Genomic DNA, 15,717 nt, shown 5'->3' on the forward strand with positions numbered 1-15,717 from the left:
TATATATATATATATGGTAATATTTACTTAGATACAGAAAATATTTAATCTAGGACGTTATTTACTTAGTTACAAAAAGTTTATAGAAATCAAGATGAGGAATTTTCAAGTATCTTTTCTCGATAGCGATAGGAATTTTATATTTTCTCTGAAGTCAGATTTAAAATTATATCATTTATATTGTTTAAAAAATTCCCCTTCCACATTAATAATTATATCGTTTATATTGTTTAAAAAATTCCCCTTCCACATAATTTTTATTATACTACGCATGCATTTTCTCCCTATCGCTTTATTGTTTAAAAAATTCCTTTTCCACATTAAAAATTATATTATTTATATTGTTTAAAAAATCCCTTCCTCATAATTTTTATTTATCTACGCATACATTTTCTCTCTACCACTTTTCTATTTTATCTTCCTTCTTATAAATTTTCTTGAAAATCTTCGCTCACTCGTCTTTCATCGTCCGGACTTTCAAGTTCGTTAGTAAAAAAGTTTGTTAGTAAAAAGTTCTCGATTTTTCGATTTTTTCGTGTCTTTGATTATTATATCTTTGATTTTCTACGCGGTAGCAACTACCATGAACAATCTTAAGAAAATCGAGCAACAACCACGTATGTTGCTGTCAACAACATACGGATTGAATTCATCCTACACGAAGAAAATTCAAGTGGGTCTTATGACGGAAGACAACGTCGAACTGGATTTTCTGCCTGCTGTTAAATTAACATCTCACGGAGCTGTAGGGATTTGCTTCGACATGGAATCGTGGCAAAAATTTCAAGAAAACATGGAAACGATGTCGAGCTACTTAAACGGTGATAAAATTAATTTGAGCTCGATCATCTTTAACAAGATAATTGTAAATTTCACTACCGCATATGGTGCTAGAGCCATACTAATAACATATCGTGAAAACGAGCAAGAAGATCTTTCTTCCGAGACTGTGGAGGATACGAACGAAAACGGTCCGAAGGCGAAGAAACATAAAACTTACAACATTGCGATAGTCATGCAGAGAACGACTTTTCAAGGTGTAGAAAATATAGTTGATTGTGTGAACGCTAATTTAAATCGTCAAAATTTTATTTCAACTAATGTCAACGAATGTGCTCGATATTTAATTAACGAAATACAGTTAAATCTTTCTGTCAACGGTAGCATTAATAACAGTATCGTGAAACTCACGATCAGAGGTAACAGTAAGGAAATAGAACGTAATGTACGTACCCAACTGAAAGATTTAACATTTCTCGATACTTTGAGATAACATTTTTAGAAATAATTTCACTTTATTTCGAACAAATTGTACATACAATTATATCAAAACGTAAATTTTAATAATTATTCGACGAATATTTTCTTGAAATGTTTGTGAATAATTTTGTTCTGTAAAAATATTTTAAATATAAATCATATTTGTACTTTTAAAACCATTGTTCAATTTTCTTTCACTTCCTCTTTCCAGAAATTTCCTCAACATCCATGTTTCTGTTTACCTTCATTAAGCAGCGAGTTATTTTAAAATAAAATTTTATCTGACATCTTTTCAACAATAAGCATTCTTTCTAATCTACGATGATGCATTATTTTTTTATCGTGACACGAGTCGGAATGCTCGCCAGTACAAATATTTGCGTGTTCTTTTTTTATTACCCTACGGCATTGTCAGTTACTACCTGCCACCGATCCCCGGTCGACCGCATGACGCTTTTCTTGGTCAAAATGTTTTTACCCCACCCCGTCTAATATCGACCATTTGATTCGACGAGCTATCCTTGCCATACGTATACCCGAACTGTTTTTACCCCACCCCGTCCAATATCGACCATTTGATTCGACGAGCTATCCTTGCCATACGTATACCCGAACCCCCCATACCGTACCCTACGCAACTTTAGCTTAAATACCTCATCTAATCCTTAGACTAGTAAGATCTCGTTTAGCTCAACATACTAGGACCCTGCTCGGAAACACGAAGGCCCCAGGTTCAAATCCAGAGGAAATCAGAAAAATAAAAAAAAAATAAAAAAATTCTCATCCCCACCTTTCGGGGCCAGTCGACATTTTTTTTCCCCCAACACCCTCTCCCCCTACACCCACACTCGGAAAAACCAGACGCCGGTGGTGGGGGAAAGATAAGATAAGACACGGCGCCAGACGGGTCGGTGGTGGGGGTTTGTTTTGACGGGCCATAGTGCCCACTATACTACTTATTTCTATTCGAAAAAATCTCGAAGGATAAAAAAACTTGTCAATTAGAGAATTAAAAGAAAGAGCGGAGAATTTGATAATAAATTTTGAAGCGAGGAAGACCATCCTCTGTCTCATTGGACTGATTCCGGTCTCTGAATACAGCACATTTGAAAGGGTTGAACACCTACCCCCCACGCAATAACGAAGTGCTCTACGCTGGGCTTTGTCAATCGTTTGACAATTAAATCCTTTCGACCTTGGAAGAATTTTATTAGGTATTTTTCAGATGTCATTTTACACAACTATCAATATGATATAAACCATCGAAATAACGGCATTAAACTGCAATCGCTGATACATAATCAGTTTGCTTCTCCTCGATTTCAAAATCTCATTAAATACTCATGGTATAAAAGTGGGTATATAAAAGAAAAACCGTTAAAATTTGATAACCCCGTTGATTTCTGTTTTAAAAATTGTGAGACATCTTACGGATTCTGCAATGTGTGTGTGTAGTAATAAGAAGTGTGCTTGGTGCAAAAATCTTTGTGCATAATACATTTTTTAACGAATATTATATATGCAAAACTTTCAAAAAATGATTTAATCGTCAAATCAGCCATTTATAAAATAACAGTAATAATAAAAAAATAAATGAAATAAAAACACAAAAAAATAAAAATATAACTATGATGTTAAAATCGGCCAATAGCACCGAAGCGCGAAAATTAATTTTTCGGAACTGTATCTCGGTTTGAGATTACTATGTTCCATATATTAATTAACCTCGAACTTACATATGGAAAAAAAACGAGAAAAATATAAATCCGAAAAATCGGTGAAGCGGGAATCAAACCCGCGTCTTTCACTTTCCGGGCGACTGCTCTTACCAACTAACCTATTCAGCCCAGAAAGGACCGATTTTAACATCATAGTTATATTATTATTAATACAGAGAGCCGATAAAAATATTTTCATATCTGACAAAAAAATAAAATTAAAACGACAAAAAAAATAATAAAATTGAAATAAAAAAAACCTTTTATTACCTGTACATAAGCGTTATAACAATGAATCGTGTTCTGACACACTTACAGAAAATAGTGAGAGGCAAGGAGACTCACTCTAATCAAGCATCTCGAAGAGATGTAAATCCGACCGCGCGCGGTACATCTTGAGTAACGCTAACGCCGGCGGTTATAAACAATTAATATTTTTAACATGTTTAATTTACTTCACATAACTAACAATAAATGTCAAAAGTTGATTTTATTGTATTTTGAAAGTCGCATATCGAGTTACTGTCTATTCAAGTAATTTTTCGAATTTTCGTCCGCCATATTGGATCCGCCATATTGAATTTTGAAAATCTGATTTCAGATTCGGATTCAGCGACTTCAAAAACCAATATATTAAAAAGATCGAACAGTTCAAAAATATAGTTTCATGCGCAATGTCAAACGAGCGCGGCAATATAGGGGTTGTTTATTCTCAAAATATTTATAAAAAAAAAAAATACGTGTTCCTTAATTAGCTTTCCTTTTGAAGTTTTAATAGATTTCACTTCGATTAGATCAAAACTGATTTCTTGCAGCAAAAAATATGTCACTTTAGGGATAGTTGGCCCCCTAATTTTCACTCCCTCTCCAACATATCTAGGCCGATTTTCGTCTTCTATTAAGAGATTCTTTCATACCAAAAATCATTAAAATCGCTTCACTGATCTTAAAGATATCGCAATTTTTCCATTTTACTCCCTATTTTGGAGGGGAGAGGGGGGGAATTGTTTCACTCTCTAAATATGTTTTTCCGCTGTTAAAAAAATACGTGTCCCTTAGTTTTCATGTATTATAACATATCCAAATTTCAAAAAAATCGGAGAGTGACACTTCCGTAGGTTTACTTGTGAGAGAGAGGAAGAATCACCATTCAAGTCGAATTAAAATAAGCTTCTCCAGAACCTTGAGCATGCACAAAGTTAAAGAAATAAGACGGAATTTGCCGGGAGAGCTTTTGGGAATAAGAAATATCAAGGAATGATTCCAAGAGGAAGGAAAAGAGCCAGATAAAAGAAGTTTATTATATATTTTAAATAAAAAGGAACGATATTCTTCAGGAAGGGATGAAATTATGTTATAGTCAAGCTGATCAAGCCCCGGTAAAGAGCAAATTTTTAGATTTCGTATTACTCCTATTTTTTGAAGGCAAGGAAGTTGTCAAACGAAGGAGTTCTCTTATAAGCAGAAAGAAGTTCACGCCTCAGATCAACCGCTTGTTGACAAGTCTCATTCCACCAAGGCGCGAGGCAGGAGGATCTTTTAAAAGGAGGAGTAGAAGAGGAAGAGGGACATTTATTATTGTTGTTGTTATTGTTATTGCTATTTTTAATTTTTTTGGGATGTTTTTGAGGAATATTAAACTTGACATGCTGGACAAAACTTTCATACATGCTCAGAGGATCGTGTTCAGAAGCAGTTAAAGTTTCCTTGAGATAATTAACACTACTCAGTAGATTGGAAATAAAAAGTTTCCTATCATCCGAAGAGAGTTTAATTCTATGAGAAAAGAAAGAGTCTCTCCAAAGAATGATTAAGAGAAATTTCGATCGGATAATGATCACTGAAATGGGTGTCGGAGAGAGCATTCCAATCACACATTCCAATGAGAGGTGGAAAAATAAATGACAGATCTATAGCGGACTTTGAATGACAGGGGCGGATCATAAAGGTACCGGAACCGTCATTAAGAAAGAAAAAGGAATGTTTCAAAGAAGAGGATAAAATATTTTTGCCCTCAGCGTCGGCTCTATCGCAGCTCCACTCTTGATGGTGCGCATTAAAGTCACTAATGAGTAAGCAGTAAGAGAAGAATCCACAGAAGGAAAAGGGAATCGTAATCTTGACCAGAAAGGGAGCAATGAGGACAATAAATAGAAACAATGGTTAGATTAAAAGATTCATAGTGAATAATAATTAGCATAAGTTCTATTTTGTTGTCTAAGTTAAAAGGAGTGAGAGTGAAGGTATAGGGAATACGTTTGCGGATAGTAAGCAGCAAGCTATCTGAATTCAAAATCAAAGAATCAACTCGAAAAATATTAAAATCGCGAATTGAAATGAAAGGTCTGAATATAGCCAGGTCTCTGATAACACGAGAATGTCATAATTAGAGAAAAAAGAATTGAGAAGATCGATTTTATTAGTGAGCGAGTGGCAGTTCTATTGAAGAATTTTTAAGAAGCAATATGAAGGGAGAGAGTCAGAGGCGGAGGCAAGACTATTCATGTAAGGGAGAGGAATTCGAGGAATTAGGAAGGATGATAGGAGAGCTAAGGGAATGGAGAAATGAGCCAAGAAGCTTTGTTATAGATCCCAAGAAGCTTTAAAAAAGGAGCAAGTTTATTCATAAGGATATCAAAAATTATAGCGCTTTGGTCGGAAAGAGAAGGGAAGGAGAATGGAGAATTGATGGAGCAGGATGAAGTGGAAGGAAGAAAGGAGTAAGAGGAAGGAGAAAAGGGATTGAACCTTGAATTGTTGTCAGAAGGCAAAGAAGGATATCTTCCATTAGAAGCTATTAAGAGAGAGAGTCGACGTTGTGTTGAGAAAGAGGTTTTTTTAGATACTGGGTCGCGAGAATGACTAGAAGGCGAGGTTTGAGTTTTTTTTTTATTAGTGGTAGACCGGATCTACGAAAAGAAGAGGAAGAAGGAGCAGGAGGAGAAGAAGATACTACTGATTGAGAATATGTTCTATGAGAGAAGAGAGAAGCCAAGGGAGCATAAAAGTTATGTAGACCAGAATGAGAATGTGTAACAGAAAAGGATTCCAAAGGAGGGAATTCATTATTGTTATGCGGTGGAATGGAAGCTGCCACGCTACCACGAGTAAATTTTCTGGCCTCGGACAAAGTAATATTTTTGAATGCGGCCAGCTCTCTAATTTTTCTTTTGGAGACATAGACACTGCAGACCTTATGCGCACTCTTGCAATTGATACAAGATGGGGGATCCCCTTCTTTAGAACATAGAGAGTTTTGCTCGTGGGTTTTCTCTCCACAGTGTAACGAGGATGTCCCTTGCATTGCAATTTCAGGTGGCCAAAGCGAAAGCAAGAGTAGCAAAGAGAAGTTTTAGAAATAAAAGGATCTACAGCATACCTGATTCTATATAAAAATATAGATAAAAATAGATTTTGGCCTTTGAGGGTTAGAAAAATTGTCTTGGATAATACAAGACTAGACTTAGCGCTCTGCGAAGTGTTCTTAGAGACTTCCTGAGAATCACTTGGTTGTCTCAGCTTTCTGTTCAATCGCTTGACCGAGGTGATCGAAACTGTGGAATCGATATTTTATAGAATCTCGTCGTCAGAAAGGTCCAAAGGTACATTGCGAATAATGCCTCTTCTCAATATTCTAAAAGAAGGAATGAATACGTTATAATTTTTTGACTTTAAGACAGAATTAGTAAAAATATTATTAGCAGCACTTCTAGTTTTGAATTGTACAATTCTAGAATAACCAGATTTCTTGATCTCAATGATATTATTTCTGTAAATCGGAGAGATAATACGACCAATTGTGATAAGATCAATAGATATTTGTGGCTGAGAAGGCTGAATGAAAACATCGAAAGAGCCTTGAGCTTTGGCATCATATTTATTTTGACTGAAAAAAGGATATAGTTGTTTTCAAAAGTAGAGGATCTCTCTCAAGGACGTCGGATTCACTCGATGGTGTGTTATTTTGCTTACTTGCTGAAAATTTTTTGTGGATTCCCCAGCTTTGCGTTTTTTTCTTGCCGATGGTTTAAGAGAGCTGTTTATGAAAGTTTATTGATTTGGAAGGTTATGCAGAACCGTTACAGAGAGGGGGAGAGATAGCAAGAGGAGAATCAGCAGCCTGCGGGAAAGAATTGTTATTGTTAATATTTACATAGTTATTAAATGCATCATCATCGTCATTCCGGAATTCCATCTCATCATCGTCACCAAATTTGGAGAAAGGAGAGAAAGTAGATGAAATAAAATTCAGAGATTTTTCGTCATTCGATAAGGAGGCATGCGAAATAATAGTTTTTTTAGCAGTGTCAAGAATTACAGGAGTGGTTTGAGAGGAGGTAGACCCTTCCGGGTCATGAATGGACATTCTAGAGTATAGAGAAAAGCAACTTTACAAAGAAAAAAAGGAGAAAAAAAAGAGTTAATGGCGGCAGAAATGTGGCTTCAAAAAATATAGATCTTGCGTCAAAAAGATAGTGTCGGCAGTCATGCACTTTGTCAAAGTATAAAAGATTTGGTCAAAGCAAAAGATATATAGATTAAAGCGAAGCACTAAAAAAAATATAATAATATACGGCACTTCACTGATAAGGCAATGGAACGCGGGACTGACACGTCCTCTCCGTTCAACAGCCAGCAACCGAATCCGGATGAAAATCTTGAATATCCAAATAAAAGTTGTTTGATTCGAAGGGGGATATAAGATTGTGCCATCGACTTGACTTGAAAATGTAGAGAGTACTTAAATGTCGCTCTATACGAGTAGTAGAGAGAGAGCGGTCAGATGTCACTCTCTACATATAAAATATAATAAGAGAAAAGAGCACTACATAGAAGTTGTTACTGCATTTTATTAGATACTATATTTTCAAGGTTCTATTTCTAAAATATACATTTATTTAAATTCTGAGAAGCTCAGCTGTGTGATTCATTTAGAGTATATAGCATTTTCCTTTTGCTTCCCTTGTGTTCATCACGTTGTCGCTTGTAATATAATAAGAGGTTATGGGCCCAACATATGGGCTTTTACTGCGCTATTCTGCTTTGAAGCACAAACTAAGGTAACGTGTTTTAAATGTGGAAAACCAGGTCAGAAAGCGAATAAATGCAGAAGCAAAATCACAAAAAAAGAAACCTACCAAACAACAAGCAAATACAGGTAACACAAATAAATCCTGACAAATTATTCGTATTTTCAACATCATCATGTAAGAAGTCATGTATAAAATCTGAAAGCATAATAGATTCAAGTTGCATCAAGGTCCATAGATGAACGACGGGAGGGGAAGGAAGGTCCTCGCATGAGCCGCAATTTTTGGGCCACGAAATTATGTGTGTTGTATGTCGGCGTGTGTCGTACAAAGTGTTAGTGAAAAAAACTGTAGTTGCAGTTATCCGGTGGCTGGATTGGCGGCGCCATTTTGGGGCCCAAATGCTGAAATATGAATGCGATGACCTTACTTCCCCTCCCGTCGTTCATCTACGGACCTTGGGTTGCACTACTAACATTGTCAATAATGATTCGCTTCTTTCACATAATTTAGATTCCCCAATTCCTATTGGTATAGCTAAGGATAGTGAATCAATGTATACCGTCAAAGTTGGACACATACCTATGAATCTATTGGTTAATGGGCGGGAGAAGTCTGGAGTCCTGGAGGATGTTATGTATGCTCATTACGCCAAAACTTAATATACGTTAGCAAAATTGACCAAAAATAAGGAGCCATAGTATTTACAAAGAGTCAAGCAAAAATTTTCATGAAAGGAAAACTAATTAGAGTAGGTGAATTAAAAGGAAGTCCCTACTATCTACAAATGCATAAATCTGAGGTTGTTGCGAATGCTACGGATCATCATAAAATGAAATTGACCATGTTATAGCATAGAAGACTTGGTCATTTGGGACATCAAAATATGTGTAATTTAATCACAAAAAAACTGGTCGAAGAAATCGACTACAAGTTTGAAGATCTGGATTTTTGTGAAAACTGCGTCAAAACAAAACAAATTAAACTGCCAATAAAACCAGAGTTCGTGCCAAGAGACCACTTACACTAGTACATTCAAATATTTGTGGACCGTCAAATGTTACCAGTTATAATGGCAAGAGATATTTCTGTACCTTTATCGACGATTTCACACACATGACTACTACGTATTATTAAAGAATAAAAATGAAGCCATAAATTGCTTCAAGGAATATAAGTCGATGGCAGAAGCTCACTTTAGTTACAAGATTTCCAGACTACGCTGTGGTAATGGTGAAGATTACAGCTTAAATGAGATGAAGTCTCTATGCAATTATAAGTGTGATATTAAAATACACCACACCGTATAAACCACAACTTAATAGAGTATCAGAAAGAATGAATAGAACTATATTAGAACGTGCCAAGTCAATGCTAATTGAATCCAGATTACCCAAGGAATTATGGGGCGAAGCTGTGTTGACTGCCACCTATTTGACAAATCGCACACCTACAAAAACTATTCCAAATAAGACTCCATACGAAGCTTGGTATGGACATATACCGGATTTATCAAAGCATAAGTGTTTAGCTACTATAATTATGCGTTAGTACCAAAAAGAGAGACAGACGTCTTAAGTTGGATACACAGTAACATGTATCATGATTGGCTATAGTCCAAATGGTTATCGTCTCTGGAATTCTGACACTCGTAAATTGATTTAGTCTCGTGACGTCAAGTTTAGTGAATACCGTTTTGGTGATACAATTGAAGTCGATGAAAAAGAGGAAAATGATAATGAGGTTCCTGTTTATACTCAATCTCCTGTGACGACTTCAAGCAAGTCTTCTTCTTTTTCTTTTATGACTATAGAACACACTATTTTAACAAGGTAAATTAATAAGATCGCTCGAATACTAATAACAAAGATAAAAAGAATATACGCTGTGCGAGGCTAATGCTTAGCCATTCGCCAAGTTGAGAAACAATCTCGAAATTGAAATTTGAATTTCTCTTTCCCCTTTCCCTCCTAAATTGATGAAGACGAGAAAAATATATCGGTCCGAAAAAGTCGGCTGAATCGGGAATCGAACCCAAGACCTTTTGCTTACCGGGCGACTGCTCTTTCCAACTGAGCTATCCAGACATCTTAACAAACCGATATACCTCTCTTCAAGGTTTTCCACATAGATGTCGGATTTCCCTTGTTATAATCTATTATATTTTTATAATATTTTTTTTTATTGTCCTGATTAGTTTAATCACTGCATTTCTTTCCATTTTAAACTGTAATTTTTTCCGTATTATCATACAACGCTTTATTGTATGCCTCATCCCTTTTAACCGCTGCTTCTCTTATTTCATCCAAAAACTACTTTTTCCCTTCCCATATTTTTGGTATTCTAAATTTGTTCCTAGGTGCTGTAGCGTCCAACGCGTCTACTATATTATCAACAAGTTTTTTCGCTCTTGCACTGACATTCATATCCTGGCTTTTTTCTAATTTATTTTCCACTAAATTAATAAATTCGTCTACATTAAACTCTTTAAAAATCCTAGCACTAAATTCTCTGTATTTATTACTAATTTTATTCGCATTAAGATCAACTTTTAACCACGCATGGTCCGTTATTTTAGGTTCATGAATTACTTGCACTCCTATTTTATTATTAGCGTAAATTAAATCTATAATTGTTCTATCTTTCGTAATTCTCGTCGATTTATTTACATATTGTTTCATGCTCAAGTTTAACATTGTCGTTTGCAACTTCTTTGTATAAAACGAATCTAACATAATATCTATGTTAAAGTCTTCTATTACTATACATTCTCCTCGTATTATTAATTCTTCTATTATATCCTCGAGAAGTCTCACGAAATCACCATGCGATTGAATGCAGGACACTTTCTCCATCCTACATTCAGGTTCCCTTTGCTCAACATTACTTCATGAGTCCCTTCATCTGCTTCAATTATTACGATACCATTCTTTTCTTTTCTTCCGGATTGATTTTTATTATTCTTTTTCTTTTTAACTATTTTCTTCACTATCCGCATATAAATTCCTTTATTTTTCACATTAATTTTGTTCTGCTTTTTAATCGTATCTATTAAATTATCATTATTCAATTTTATTTCTTCCTCGCCAATATTGACAATTTTTATTTTAGATTTCATCCGCGGTGACTCAGTAACTTTGAAATTCTCGCCCAACTGGGCTTGCACTGTTGCCTTTAATTTTTCCATTTTTCTCCAGTCTCACAGCCGAGAATCACTGTTCCCTTACTTCCTTTTTTTTAGCTTCGTTATTCCCATAACCATATTCTTGATATTTACCTTTTCTTTTATTAGTTTTTTGTTGCTTCACTTTCCTATTGCACCTTGGGTTTGACAATTATAATATTTTCTTTTTTCTTCTCTTTAATTGCTTCACTATAACTTTTTCTGAGTTCCTCCTGCTGGTCCACACACTCCTCCTTGCATCATTCTTCTCAAGTCTTCTAGTTCTTGTTTAATGCATCCAAATTCTTCTCGAACTATTTCCTTGTCCATCATTTTAATTTCCTGCTTACATGCGGTTTCGTCTTTTATTGCTTTCACAGTCTTCACAAGTGTTTTTTTTTTGTCGTTGAGAATTTTTTTTTTTTTTTAACTTTCCCCTAGTTCTCACTTGTGGACTGCGTCGATAAGCAAGGATGGATAGCAGGACTTGTCTCTCTTTAGTCTAATTAAGTACAAGCAATCTTTATTTGTCTCTTGGATATGAGTGTTCTCCAGAGGTTTTGAATTCGTGCACGTGTTTACCGGTCGGCTCGTCGTACAAGACTGTCTCTTCGTGCTACATCGCTCTTCCCGAAAAACGCGGAAACTCGCTCCAAATTCGGCTCTTCGCCCGAGCGAACGCGATAACAATCTATCAGTGTACACAACTACACAGAGCTCTCAGGAGCATATACCGAAGGCGCGCGGGGATCACGGAAATTTAATCTATCCCAAACATACCCCTCGGGTTGAATCGCCAAGGGATTCAAATGACAGTACGCGATAAATCCTTACACATTGAACTGCAATCATTGGAGACAACATATAGAATTTAGATTACGCTGAACCGTCCGGACTTACCGGCAATTTACAGTTTAACAATAGGTCGTACAAAAGTAGAAGACGCGGTCTTGACCTGAGCAATTCGCCAAGCCATCCTTGTCAGGCTTACATTCGATTATTCTCGCAAGCTCCCATCTGCAGGGAGGTAAATTCGGATTTTTTATTAGAACAATATCGTTTATGCGAAATTCATCAGATCGATTCTGCCATTTGAAACGCTGCTGCAAGGTGTTCAAGTAGTCAAGACTCCATAATTTCCAAAATTGCTCGTATTTCGCACGTATTAATTGCCATTGATCGAGTCGTGACTCGGAGATATATAAGACACTCGGACTTGGAATTGATTTAATGGCACTACCAATTAAAAAATGCCCTGGTGTAAGCGCATTGCAAGAATTTACATCGTCATAAAGTGGGGCGATCGGGCGAATTTAAACATGCTTCGATGTTACATAAAAGAGTGGTAAACTCTTCGACCGTAGGTGTGCAGGGCCCAAGAATACGGCGCAAATGGTGCTTAACACTTTTAACACCTGCCTCCCACATGCCCCCAAAATGAGGGGCAGAAGGCGGAATGAAATGCCATTGAACTGGCTTTGACGCGAAATTCGTCTGCAGGTCTACGTCGGCTTGAGTCTGTCGGATCGCTGTAACAAGTTCGCGATCCGCGCCTTGATAGGTAGTCGCGTTGTCGGAATATAGATCGGATGGAATGCCACGACGCGCTACGAACCATTCGAAAGATGCGAGAAACGCAGCCGTGGAATAATCATGAACGAGCTCTAAGTGTATAACTCGTGTAGCGAGACAAACAAATAGCGAGATATATGTTTTGTGCGACTTACGTTCGCGGCCGGAAGCGTCTCGAATTGCGAAGGGGCCGGCGTAATCAAGTCCCGTATGGCAAAATGGACGGGACGGAGTTACTCTAAATGTAGGAAGGTCGGACATAAATTGTACGCCGGTTATGACGCAATGCTGAGTACATGTCACGCAATTGCAGATACAACTTTTTACCATGCTTCGCGCCCCCAAAATCCAATATTGTTCTCGCAATGTGCAAAGCATTAATTGTACGCCGCCGTGAAGGGTGTTATGAATTTGATCGATAATGAGCTTAGAAAGTTGATGTTTTGGAAGTAAAATCGAAAACTTACGATCATATGAAAGGTCAGACATTTGAAGTCGACCACCCACGCGTAAGATACCGGAGGGATCAAGAAAAGGATCAAGAGAATGAATGTAGAATCGAACTGGTACTCTTAAATTGGATTTGAACGCGACGATTTCTTTTGAAAAATATTCCGTTTGCATCTGTTTAATCCAGAATTTGTGCGCGGTTTTTATTTCATCGACTTGCAAAACAGAAAAAAATTGAGCAACATCTGGGATTCTCGTTCAAAACTTGAATCGAAGGACGTATGCGGTAACACGTAGTAAGCGCGGCCACGTGGAGATATGATCGAATAATTCAAAAGGTTCCGTTTGATTTGAATGATGCGAGTGGACTGAATTTGAAGCTTTTAATTCGGAATCATCTTCGTTGCAACTTATCGTTGATTGAACTGGCCAATTTTCCTCGTTAAATTTTAGCCATGCCGGGCCGTTCCACCAGGAACTTGAAAGCGTTAGCTGAGCTGGATTTATGCCGCGCGATGCGCGATCCGCGGAATTATCCTCTGTTGGCACATGTAGCCATGTCGCCATAGGAAGCTTCGTTTGAATAGAAGACACTCTGTTAGGTACGAATACTTTTAAATCTGATGGAGCCTTTTGTAACCATGCTAACACAATAGTCGAGTCACTCCAGCAAAACACAGGAATGTTTTGCAATTTCATCGCGTCAATAGTAAACGAATTACAGCGAGCTAGCAGCTGAGCCGCACAGAGCTCGAGTCGTGGAATCAAAATCGTTTTAATCGGAGCGACCTTGGTTTTTGACATGAGAAGTCGAACATGACTGTCGCCCGAGTTTGTGACAATTTTTGAATAGACTACCGATGCATAGGCTTTAGACGAAGCGTCGCAAAAGCCGTGCAAATTTAAGCACTGAATGTTACGCTCGAAGCCTAACCAATGAGGAATTTGCAGAGTCTTCAAGTGTAACATTTTCTCGCAAAAAGCATTCCATTCGGTTGTTATTTCCGCAGGAAGAATATCATCCCATCCGTAGAAAAATTTCCAGTTTTTGCAGTAGAATTTTGAGATATCGTGATCGGAGACAACCATCCGAGGGGATCGAATATTTTTGCTATCGTAGAAAGGATTTTTTGTTTCGAAATGTCGGTAGCTGGTGAACGGAATCTTATTTCAAAGGAGAAGTTATCATCGCAAGGTGTCCAATGAATACCGAGTATTTTTAATTGTTCACCTTCTTGGAAAGGCTTGGAACTTGCTAGACCGTGATTCGCAGGATTTATATCCTGTAGAATTTCAAAATCGTTGCTGGCCCATTTTTTGAGATGAATGCCTGCGCTTCCCAAACAGGAGATTAATTGGTCGCGCTTTTTAATCGTAGACGGTTTATCATCGCCGCCAGATAGGACATCATCAACGTATATTTCATTTTGCAAAATTGCTTGAGCTAGTGGAAAACGCGAACTCTCGTCGATTGAAAGTTGTTTGAGCACGCGTTGGGCGAGATAAGGTGCGCAGGCAGTACTATAAGTAACAATATTTAATGAATAAGTATGGGCTGGTTCGTTCGGAGTCGTACGCCACAATATCAATTGATATTGGCGATCGTCTAAATAAACCTGTATTTGTCGAAACATTTGCTGAATATCAGCTGAAAAAACGTATTTGTATAAACGCCATTGAAGAATAATCGCCGTAAGATCGGCTTGTAACTTAATCATAAAATGATCATTTAAGGAAGTGTTATTCGAGGTATTTGCCGAGGCATTAAACACTACACTTTGGTGGTAGTATTGTCCTCGCGAATAACTGAATGATGAGGTAGAAACGTCAGTTGGAAGAAGTATTGCACGTTTTCGATTTTTTGCATATGTCCGAGCTCTTCATACTCGTTAAGAAAGTCGACGTATTGCCTTGAAACTTCACGAGAATTGGCTAAACGTCGCTCTAGTTGCGCGAGGAAACGCGTAGCTACTCACCTTGATTCGCCGATTTTTATCGGAGAACCAGACTTGAATGGTAAACGGACAACATAGCGCCCTGAAGAATCGCGCATATGTGTCTCTTGAAAATGTAAGTTGCAACGAAGATTTTCCTCGGAGAGAACATGTGTCGTTGGAATTTCTTTCAGCTCCCAAAAACGTCGGAGTTCGAAATCGAGATTGCCAGAAGTTGCTTGGTGAACGTGAATTCTTTGACTATCCTTTTGTTTTGAAATAGAACCTGAAATGATTCACCCGAATATAGTTTCTTGTGCACGTGTAGCATCGTTAGAAGCTTTCATTAAACCACTTATCAAAATTGAACCGTATAATTCGGCACCGAGAAGTACTTCGATTGCATCATTTGAGCTTGGATTTGGATCGGCTAGATTCAATTTGGAAAGAAACGGAATCTCTTGTAATTGGAAATAAGGTGGAATGTACGCTGTAATTTTTGGAATGACCAATGCCTTGGTATGAAGAATCGTATCATTTTCATTAGTCGCGCTTATAGAAATAGAAACGGCATGTTGAACGTAATTAGA

At 37.2% G+C, this 15,717-nt stretch overlaps 1 protein-coding gene across 2 annotated transcripts in view; it reads left to right on the forward strand.

Moving 5' to 3' along the window:
* Positions 1–15,717, forward strand: part of LOC114939923 (solute carrier family 23 member 2) — an 89,903-nt gene that overhangs the window by 59,815 nt on the left and 14,371 nt on the right. The gene's annotated exons all lie outside the window — the stretch shown is intronic.

Source organism: Nylanderia fulva, unplaced genomic scaffold, assembly GCF_048542155.1.
Source record: "Nylanderia fulva isolate GAGA-0341 unplaced genomic scaffold, ASM4854215v1 Scaffold51, whole genome shotgun sequence".
In the NCBI taxonomy this organism is placed as follows: domain Eukaryota; kingdom Metazoa; phylum Arthropoda; class Insecta; order Hymenoptera; family Formicidae; genus Nylanderia; species Nylanderia fulva.